General features: G+C 47.6%; 1 long non-coding RNA gene across 1 annotated transcript; it reads right to left on the bottom strand.

Annotated features, from left to right (window-relative positions):
* Nucleotides 1-3642: 3642 nt before the first annotated feature.
* LOC311609046 lies at nt 3643-5206 on the bottom strand. The gene is made up of 3 exons (XR_014783249.1): nt 5111-5206; nt 4271-4428; nt 3643-4026 (listed from the first exon to the last, which is right to left on the bottom strand). It is a non-coding gene; the product is annotated as an uncharacterized lncRNA (long non-coding RNA).
* Nucleotides 5207-11405: the final 6199 nt, after the last annotated feature.

Genomic DNA, 11405 nt, shown 5'->3' with positions numbered 1-11405 from the left:
TAGACCAGGCACAAACAAGGCCAATAAAGTACTGGGAGCTGGGCATGATGACACACACCTTTAATACCAGCATTCTGTGAGTTCGAGGCCAGCCTGGTCTACAAAGTGAGTCCAAGACAGCCAGAGCTGTTACACAGAGAAGCCCTGTCTTGAAAAACAAAACAAAAACAAAAACATAAAAAGAAATAGAGAAACATACTGGGAGGTGACTTTCAGGATGGATTCTAAAGGCTGAGAAGAAAGGTCAAGGACCCGCACTTAAAAGGCAGGGCAGCAGGCTGGGCATGATGATGCACATCTGTAACCCCAGCACTCAGGAGGCAGAGGCAGGCGGACGGCTGTGAGTTCCAGGCCAGCCTGGTCTACAGAGTGAGTCCAGGACAGCCAAGGCTACACAGAGAGACCCTATCTCGAAAAGCAAAAAATGAGGCAGGGCAGCAGCTGAAGGATTAAGAACAGTGATGTTTGTAGCTGTGGCTGCAGAACATAATTTGTAGACCTTTCCCATTTGAACCACTTTTCACCAGAGAAAAGTGTACTTGATCCCCAGAATACAGGTATGCAAAACACATATGCAAAACAAGCATTTATGGATAATAAATCATAAAGAAATTTATTTTAAAATAATTCTTTGATATATATATATCATAAAGTATATATATATACTTTTACCGTCCATTAGACACTAATACAAATTTGTTTACTAACAAGATAAATGTGCTGATTTATTTTTACATAAAGAATTAAATCATGCCTGGCAGTGGTGCATGCCTTTAATCCCATCACTTGGGAGGCAGAGGCAGGTGGATCACTACGAGTTGGAGGCCAGCCTGGTCTACAAGAGTCCAGGACAGTCAAGGCTACACAGAGAAACCCTGTCTCGAAAAACAAAACAAAACAAAATAAAACAACAACAAAAAGCCCACAAGTAATACTGACAAGACAACAGTGGCTAACAAATATCTACATAACTCTAACTCGCCAGGCAGTGGTGGCACATGCCTTTAATCCTAGCTCTCAGGAGGCAGAGGCAGGCGGATTGCTGTGAGTTCAAGGCCAGCCTGGTCTACAATGCAATCTAGGACAGCCAAGGCTACACAGAGAAACCTTGTCTCGAAAAACAAAAACACAAAAAACAAAAACAAAACAAATATCTACATACTCCCCTCTTCCTAAACTGAAGCCCTCCCTCCCTTGAAGGCTAACCCTACCCCTCCTCCACCCCTCCCCCTTCCCCCTCCCCTCTTTCCTGAGGCACTGCTTTCAATCTTCAATCCAACCCCAGTGGCTTCTGCTTCCCTCCCAGTGAGCAGCCAGAAGACTGGAAGTTTTTTCCTCCCTCTTGCATCTTCCTTATGTGCAAGCACTTGGTACAACACTTTGGTGGACAGTTCAGAAGACAGCGAGTTACTGGATAGATTGTGCACAGGCAGCCAGGAGCCAGTGACAAAGGACAGAAGAGCCTCTGCGTGGCAACAAGGGATCCAGAGCCGTGAAAGGTGTCTAACAGCCTCCCCTAGTCTATTCTCCAAAGACCAACACAGAAAATAATAATAAGAATAACAATAATAATAATAATGATGATGAAGAGAATAAAGTGTATTCACTAAGTTATCAAGTCCTTATTCTGTTTGCTAAGTGTTTTAATGAACTGTCTCACTGAAATCCCAAGGCAAGTCCATAGAGATTTATCCAGCAGCTAGCACTGTACACAGGGCGCAAATGGTCCCCAGCAAACTTCTCAAGAGAAAGTATAGAAGGAAAAAATAAATAAATAAATAAATAAATAAATAAAAGTCACATGACTTGCCCAATCAGGGAGCATTTCCATTTCCACATGGAAATGAGATTTCTTCCTTCTGCCTCGCTGGGGGCTGGAGACAGAGGGACCGCGGGAAACCTCTGAAGCAGTGTTTTACATGGTTAGTTAGAAGTCACAACCTCCAAACTTTGGGGGTGGCTACAGAGCCCAAGGCCAGCAAATCCTGGTGCTTCGGGGAGTAATAGCTATGTTTGTTAGCTATGTTTGTTTGAGGGTCTTTCAGACATTTTTCTTATCCATATTTCTTCTAGAAGGGTCCAGACAATCAACTCTAACACTGTCTCCAGCTGTTTACTTAAAAAGGATGTGGTTTGAGGATGTTTTTGGACTATTAGCTTCTCTCTCCTGGCTGGGCCAGCTAAGAGAAGGCAGAAGAAATCCCAGGCCTTGACATGAGGGCAAGGGAGACAGGTCCTCACAGACTGAACCCTGTTCCCCATATTGTCCCTGCTGACAGTTGAACAGTGCTTCCAGTGCAAACAGTTACCTAGGATGAGACTCATCATGATGGCACCCCCAACACAAGGGTAGGACGAGGGACTGTGTGGGTACCATCAGTGGCTGCAGCAGTCCTACCACTGCCTTCTCCTCCTCCTCCGAGAAGGCTGAGAAGGTGTGAACCAGGCAGATGAAGAACGGGCTGTGAGCAGACCCCTGGCATGTAACCAGGAGGCCGTGCCTACAGAACACAGCCTTGCTGGTGGGTTGCTGTCAGATCCAGTCCCCCATGCCCCAATTTTTATTTTTATTTTCTTAAATCAAGTTACCACCTGCCCTTGTGTCATCCAGGAAGTTCAGAACAAGTCCCTGGGAGCCGACCTCTTTGCATTTTGCCTCCTTTGCAGGGCACAGAGATGGGCGCTGATGTGACAGAGAACTCACTGTTGGAGAGGACCTGAAATCTAGCTACAGAGGCGATCCCTACCCGGAAAAGCATTCAATTCCCACACCAGTCAGGGTCTGCTGATTCCAGCCTTCACTGTGCCTTCTCTAGAGTGGCAGTCGGGTACATTAAGCACTTCCTGTCTCGCTCCCCAGCACCGAACCCAGCTGAATACCAACCTCTACTCATGCAGGGCGTGGGATCAGGTCTGGGACCTTCTCTGAGCCCAGACTTCCTCACAGTGGTGATTGTAGGTGGGGTAGGGGTGTGTGGCAGCCATACTCTCTGAAGCAACGGTACCTGTGAGAGCCCAGGAAGGGACCCATGTACCGGTGCTTGCACACTGATTTAGGAATTAGCATCCATTTGTTAGTTTTCCATAAGCCAAAAGGCTTGGCTGGGTTCCTTATCCGTAAAATACATTGTAACAACCTGTGTCCCACTTTCCTGAGTGTCAGAAACAATATTCGCACACCTGTAGCAGGGTCAGCTTACCATTTCACCAACACCCAAACCCCTAAACTTCTAAACACTGGGTCAACAGCTATGCCTCGAGGCGAAGGACCAAACACTTAGTCAAAGCGTCACTGTCTGCAAGTTCTTTCTGTTTTTCGAGACAGCATTTCTCAGTGTAGCCCTGGCTGTCCTGGACCAGGCAGTCCTCCAACCCGTGATCCTCCTGCCTCTGCCTCCTTCAGCCAAATTCTACCGGTGGCGTCTGTGCCACCACAGCCAGCATCTGCAAGTTCTTAACTCTTATTTCTAGCTTAGGCTGAAGATCTTTAACTAAAGCAACCCAGTACACAGCAGCAGTTCTTTTCCTTTTTTTTTTTTTTTTCTTTAGGTTTTTCGAGACAGGGTTTCTCTGTGTAGCCTTGGCTGTCCTGGAGTCGCTTTGTAGACCAGGCTGGCCTCGAACTCACAGCGATCTGCCTACCTCTGCCTCCCGAGTGCTGGGATTAAAGGCGTGCGCCATCACACCCAGGCTCCACAGCAGCAGTTCTAAACACTCCCGATTTCAGCAACGCCTTGCATCAGAAGCTGGGAGGTGGGCATTTTAGCAGCACTGTTGAGTCTCCGGTTGACACTTCTGAATCCTGACACTGGAAGATCACCGTGCTGTACCGGGCAGTCACAGATATCCTTTGTCAGCCATTTTCTGGACCCTGGGAAGAGTAGACTCGAGTTCACAGAGAGCTCCTATAGCTCAAGCCATGTGACCCCAGCCTTCTTGCCCACACCATCGCTTTTCTGGTGGTAGAGGGTGGCCCAGGAGCCATGTGTAGACCACAGCAGATTCAATTCCTGTAGGGTAGCACAGCTAGGGCATAAGAGAGAGGAGGGTAACCAACAGGTGACATCAGAGTCCAGGTTTCCAGGCTGCTGATCCTGAGCGCCAGAACAGTGCCGGAGGGACAGAAGGCGCCGATAAACAAGTCATGCCTTCAAATGGCTTATGGGTTTCATCTTAACCAATCCAAGTTTCCTCTTAATTTCTGGGCATAGTTCTTAGATTGTGGAGCCCCGGGAAGCGAGGGATGTACTCTTGGGAGAGGCCAACCTACCATTTGCCAAGGTCTATGACTCCTTCTGCACACGGAGTGGTTGTGTCCTGGGGAAGCTGGCCTCCCGCTAGCTCGCTCACCAGTGACTTGCACTTTGCTGTTTTCGATGACAGCTGCTCAGATCGCCTCTAGTCATCCTTCAGGAACGCAGTGAACGCCTGCAAAGGAGTAATCCCGTTCTGACACTTGACGGGAGCCATTGCTCCTACAGAACAGGATGGGCTCCGGCCTTCGCTTCTCAGTGGGACAAATAAGGCACAGAGACACCGTGGTCATTTCCAAAGTCACACACGTATAAAATGCACACAGGGACCCCAGGCCCTATTGCTCTTTCCATTAAGCCTCAACAACGCGGCCTTAGATATACGTCTAAGGCAGTGGTGGCTCACGCCTTTAATCCCAGCACTCGGGAGGCAGAGGCAGGTGGATCGCTGTGAGTTCGAGGCCAGCCTGGTCTACAAAGTGAGTCTTGGACAGCCAAGGCTACACAGAGAAACCCTGTCTCAAAGAAGAAGGAAGAGGAGGAGAAGAAGAAGAAAAGAAAAGAAAAGAAAAGAAAAGAAAAGAAAAGAAAAAGAAAGAAAAAGGAAAGAATTCCGTCTAGAAGTTGTTGTGGGTCTTCCCGACTCCCTCTCCCCCCTCCACCCCACCCCCAGCACTTTGAAAACCAGTTCTTCCTTCTTGCTTTCTATTTGAATCAGCATCACTATCAGCATCATTATCTTGGGACAGGAGTGGGAGTGACCAAGCATCACTCCAGGACCAGTCTGAGAAGCCTTGCCTCCTTCAAAAGCCCTCCGTCCTTTCCTGAGCAAGCTGTTGGATGTCGTGGTCACTTACACTGTGAGCCTCCAGCTGCAGAGGAATCCATGCCTGACAATCTGCTCCCATCCAGGCTGTGATTCGCCCGTCTTCATCCTCCAGCCCCTCCCTCGAGAACAGAGTCTTCAGAGCAACTGTGATACCAGGTGAACACATGGCTATATTAGCAGCATATAAAAGCAGGGGTGGGGGAACCACACAGAGCTGGAATTCTAACAAGCCAAGCAACCCTCCTCTCCAAAAAGACTAATTTTACAATTTATAGCGAAATAAACATTACAAGCCAGACGTGTTAGTGCACGCCTGTCCTCTCAGCATTTAAGAGACTGAGGCAGGAGGATTGCGAGTTTCAGATAAGCACGGCTACAAAGCAAGACTTTTGTTTTAAAGGCCACGTATACCAAGGCCAGAATGTGTGTGATGTGGTGTGTGTGTGGGGGGGGGGGTTGATAAGAAATTGACACTGAGTTTGGAAAAGTGGAAATGATTTCTTGGTCTCTCTAGTTTAATACCCGCATCGTTAATTTTCCCACACGAGGCCGTCTCTTAGTCATCAGGGTGACCTAGACTTCACATCGTCCATGACGATTATTCAGTGCAGCTTTTAGTCACCTTACAGGAACCTATTTTAATAATGTCCCAGAACTGGGTGTGGTGGCAAGCACCTGCAACCCCAACATTTGGGAGGTGGAGGCAGGAAGTTCAGGAGTTCAAGGCCAGCCTTAGCGTAGTGAGTCTGAGGCTAGCTGAGGCTAGGTCAGACCTTGTGTTGATAAAATAAAATAATAAAATAATGTCCCAGGCTGGGCGGTAGTGGTACATGCCTTTAATCCCAGTGCTCAGAAGACAGAGGCAGGCAGATCCCTGTGAGTTTGAGGCCAGGCTGTTCCACAGAGCAAAACCCTGTCTTGAAAAACAAAACAACACACAAACAAAAATAATATCCCAGGCTGAATGAATGAATATTTATTTCATCTGATGCTAAAATAATTAAATGAAAAGAATTTCTAAGCGGGGCAAGCAGACCATTGTGAGTTCAAGGCCAGCCTTGAAAACCAAATGAATGAATGAATGAATAAATAAATAAATTTGCTTTTCCAGATAACTTATTACTTACTTTATATATCTCAACCCACTGTTCCAAATTTAGGGTTCATACATTGAACTGGTTGTTTCAGGTTTGTAGGCCTTCCCTTAGTCACAATAGTCACTGGGTCACGGGACCAATTGTCTCCCTCCTGCCAATAGTCACAGGCCACTTATGTTTCCCTACTGAGCATTTGTTCTTTAAACAGCACACTTTTCTTTCAGGTGTCCATGAATTTCTCTGTTGCTGGGAAACACTCCACTTTGACAGTATTCCTCCTATAATGAGGCCTTGCTGAGTGACTGGGATGGTGAACTTCTTCCAAAAGCCCAGGTGGTACAGGCTTGGTCCCCCAGGGTTAGTGGAACCCAGAGATGGCCCTAGTGAGAGGGCTGCAGATTATTGGGAGTGTGCCGGAGGAGAGAATCATGAGACCCCTTCGCTTCCTTCCTTCCCTCTTTTGCTTCCTAGCACGAGGTATGTGTTTTGGCAGTGTCACATCTTCCCACCACATTGTGCTGGCAATGGTGACGGGGGCCAGGTGACAATGGGCTCCAGAACTCTCAGCCAAAGCAAACCTTTTCTAAGTATAGGTTGGTTATCTCTCACTTATTTGCAGTGGCAGGAAGCTGACTAACTGGGGCACCTGCCATGGATACTGTGGTCTGGGGCTACTTGTTTGCTTTGTTGATATATATGTCTGAATTCAGAAAGAAGCTAGGCCTGGTGACTGACCCACGTAACCCCGGTTTAGCGTGGTTAAGGCTGAAGGGTTGGGAAGATCTGAAGGCCAGCCTGTGTTATATAGTCAGTTCCAGGACAGCCCGGGGTGCAGAAGAAAACCTTGTTTCAATAAGCAAATAAAACAACAATAAGAAAAAGGAGCCAGATATGCCGGGCGTGGTGGCACACGCCTTTAATGCCAGCACTTGGGAGGCAGACACAGGGAGATCGCTGTGGGTTCCAGGCCAGTCTGGTCTACAAAGTGAGTCCAGGACAGCCAAGGCTACACAGAGAAACCCTGTCTCGAAAAACCAAAAAAAAGTAGAGGATAGTTTTGTCACCACAAAAAGAACCTTACTCCTTACCAGTGATCAGTGATCTCTCCTTCTCTCTCCCTCCCTCCCTCTCTCTCTCTCTCTCTCTCTCTCTCTCTCTCTCTCTCTCTCTTCCTATCTTTCCCAGGGTCAGAGCTGGATATCTCTTTTAAACGGAGTATGTCTCTAATGTTTTCCAACTAGGTATATATAAATACTTTCTTTGCTGAATACTGGTGCAGAAAGGGAAAAAACCTAACTTTTTGGTACAGACATCACACCGTACTTTACTTTATGAAAATGAAAGCCATATATACCGTCACCATCATGGTCACTGGAGCAGACACCGGATGAGATCATGGTTCTGGTACTTAACTGTTACTGAGCACTGGCTCCTGAACTCTCTCCCTTTTGTCACCATCGGTAAAATAGGACTGCTAACAGAAATTTTCCTTCCCAGAGTTCTTCCCTCAGAACAAAGCTGCAGCTTCCTCACCCGTACCTGACAGGAAAACAAACACTTTGCTGGTCAGTCCACTTCCTTGCCTCGTTTTCCTTCTCCACAGGTTCCTTGCGTTCACATCTCCTCTCAGGGGCCACAGCTAAGACGTCCTCAGCTGCTTGTGAAACTGACTAATATCACACCCATTTGACTGAAGAAAAAAACGAAGGCTCAGGAAAATCATACTTTTTTGCCCTCTTTCTCATACAGAGAGGACTATACTCATATTATAGTACTCAGTTGTGAAGATCCTGCCCAGTCCTATGCTCATCCTCAAGCTACTCTAAACCAAGGCTTAAAATTAGGCCAGGGTGTGGCCTCAATTCTGATGAACTTCCTATTGATTTTAAATGTCCACATGCCATGTATCTCTTCAAAATAAGGAGAGAGATGGTATTACTAAAAACGGGGTTGGGGGGCGTGAATCCAGACACTTAAGTACATGCCTGTACCCCAGCACTTGAGACAGAGGAAGGAAGATTACAGGTTCAAGACCAGCCTTGACTTACATCAAAACAACAGTAACAATCAAGCTGCCTGTATGGCCCATCAGGGAAGGGAAGGTAAGAGATGGGAAGACACCAGTCCAGGATGAGGAGTTGCTGGGAAGATGCTCAGCACAGTATATTTATGCGCATCTTTGGGAAAGATGGCTAACTTCCGGCTGTGTTCAGGAAGTGCTGGGCAGAGGCAGCACGCAGCTGTTGTGCTGGAAGGGTTGGAGTGGGGCCTGGGTGTGCTGTTTCTGCTGACAATGGAGCTGTAGGTGAGACATCTGAAAGCTTGTGGGGCTCGGGGAGCCTGTCAGTAAACTCAGGTGAGGGTTTGGCCCTGGGAAGAGGTAACTTGATCCAAGTTTTGAGCAAAGTGGGATTATCATGGGCAAGAGCAGATGGCTGGGGTAAATCACATGGAATCAGCCTAAATTTGTCTTAAGCAGACAGCCAACTTTCTTCTATTTATGTCGGTCGCTCTAGTTATCTCCCGCTGCATAATCAACTGGCCCCAAACAGTGCATGAAAACCAGCACCGTCTTCCCATGTCTCGTGATTTTTTTGTGGGTCAGGAATCCAGCCAGACTTGGCTGAGAGATTCTGTTCCGTGTGGCACTAACTAAGTCCACTTGGAAGGGTTTGGGCACGTGGGTTTGAGTTGGGTCAGTCGCTTGGCTGCAACACTGGGCTCAGTGGGAACTATTGATCAGAGAACTGTACGTGCCCTGGTGGCCTTTAGTGTCATTGGACTTCTCGCTCGGTGACTCGTACTCCAAAAGTTAAGTATCCAGTGAGAAAGGCGAACCTTGCTTTGTGGTCATACAGAGTCACTTCTGCTGTTACACTTATCGAAGCAGTCAGAGGTTCAGCCAGGTTCAAGGAGAAAGGACTTAGAAGCAAGCAGTCAAAGAGAAGAGTGGATTAAATGCAACACTCAGTTTGGTCCTGAAAGAAGGAAGCCAGAGCTGCAGGCTTCCTCAGAGTCTCAGACCATAACTAACCAAGGCGTCTGCAACCCAAACGGCAAGAAGAGAATCGGAACAAGAGGCATCCAGTGATGCTGAGGTTTCTGGAAACCAAATCAAGCTCACAGCAACCCCCAGGTTCTGGCACAGTGACCCCCCCCCCCCCCCCGCGCGCGCTAGGCTGGGGTGCGCTGGCTGGCCACATGAGGTCACAGTGCTGCACTTGGCACTGGATATCAGTGGAACGAAGCTGTGGCACTCGCATGGGAACACTGGGCCCTTGGGAGAGAGAGAGAGGAGGAGGTGAGGAGGCTGGCATGGCAGGCTCCATTTAACCTCGCTCTCTCTATCAACCCTGAGGGCCTCAGTGTTGATGGCACATCTCAGTCGCAGACTCACACGACTGTGCTTTAGCGTCTGGCACAGGTATGTCCGTGGAACAGTGGACTCAGTAAACAGAGGTATTAATTCAGTTGAGGGTGGCTTTTACGTCTGCTGGCATGCAAGCGGCAGCCTCTGATGTCATCACCTGACGTCGCTACCAGGAGCCCAGGACACAGAAGGACAAACCAGCCACCCACCTCTCTGTTGCTCTTGCACTTAGCTCTTGTACTTTCTTTAAGGGTTGCCCCATTTTTCTTTCTCTCTTTCTCTCATTGTCTCTCTGTCTCAGTCTCTCTACCCTCAGGTCCTAACCCCTCCCCACCGCTGTCCTCCCCAGAGAAATCCCTCCCCATATCACATCTGCTGCATGCCCTCTCGTCTTCAGTCCTCACAAAGTCATGCTTGGAGTTTTTGGGTGGCAAAAATTTTCCTGGGGAGACGCAGCACTCATATCTATTCACCACAGACAGGGAGCCCACAACAAACCAAAGTACAACTTGGTGAACCAGGGGTTTTGTTGGGGTTACTTTCAGGATCAGAAATGACTCAAAGACAGCTACATCACCAAAGCCTGCTCCAGCATGAGTGACAGCTCCCAAAGCTGGGGATCTGGAGCACCCTGCACAGCCTGCGGGCACCTCAACAGGCTGAAGGGTGTGCGTTCTTTCTTTCTTTCTTTCTTTTTCTTCTTCTTCTTTTTCTTTTTTTTCTTTTTTCTTTTTTTTCTTTTTGATTTTTAGAGACAGAGTTTCTCTGTGTAACTTTGGCTATCCTAGACTTGCTTTGTAGACCAGGTCGGTCTTGAACTCTCAACAATCCACCTGCCTCTGCCTTCCGAGTCCCGGGGTTAAAGGCATGCGTCACCATACCCAGCTAGAGAGTGTCCTTTCTAGGTGCCTCAGTTGGTCTAAACCTTTTCCCCCAGCTCTGCTGGTTTCTGCTTCTTCCAGGCAGCTGGACTGGTCTACTTTGAAGCTTGGCTTGTCTGAGACAACTCTCAGCAACTTTATTTTGTTTACTCTAGAAGGGAGGGACCTAACGAATTTGGTCGGTTTCAGGGGCTTCCTGAAGCTATTTTGAGTTGTTTATTTTCAACCTAGGAGGAAACTGTTACTGGGGGTGGCGTATTCTCATTTACTACATTAGCGCTCTAGGTGTGAGCTACAGGAGATGGGGAAAAGAAGGGAGAGAAAAGGACCCGGATGCTTCTGGAACTTTGGAAGTGGTCTGACTCCCCAGAGGTCCTCTCTGTCAACCGTCATTGCTTTACTCAGGGATTGCCCACCTCGTTATTTATTTATTGGACTACTTATAGCCCTCTAGACTTGCATAGAATTAAAAAATAAAAGGATACGTGAAATGAGTGTTTACCAGGATCTGACTGTGTAGTTGACAAATCCTCTGGCTATTTTTTTTTTAAGATTGACTTATTTATTTTATGCCTATGAATGATCTCTCTGCATGTGCACCTGCACACCAGAAAAGAGCATCAGATCCCAATATAAATGGTTGTGAGCCACCAGATGGTTGCTGGGAATTAATCTCAGGACCTCTGGAAGAGCAGACAGTGCTTTTAACCACTGAACCATCTCTCCAGCTCCTCCTAAAGCTTTTTCATAGATACTAATTCCATCGGTTCTTATGAAACTCCAGACACAGGCTCATTCACTCCATTTCTTCACTTCTTTCTTCCCCCAAGGAAAAGCCAGATAACACACACACACACACACACACACACACACACACACACCCTTGCCCCTTCATGTTTCTGCTCACTATTTGAGGAGATTCAGCAATGGCCAGAACAGCAAGAAACCTCAGAGCGATACAAATGCATCTGGGCT

This window comes from Acomys minous (genome assembly GCF_964271855.1).
Source record: "Acomys minous genome assembly, chromosome: 11".
Taxonomy (NCBI): Eukaryota; Metazoa; Chordata; class Mammalia; order Rodentia; family Muridae; genus Acomys; species Acomys minous.
The sequence above is the reverse complement of the archived record's forward strand: the minus strand, read 5'-3'. Positions and strand labels throughout refer to the sequence as shown.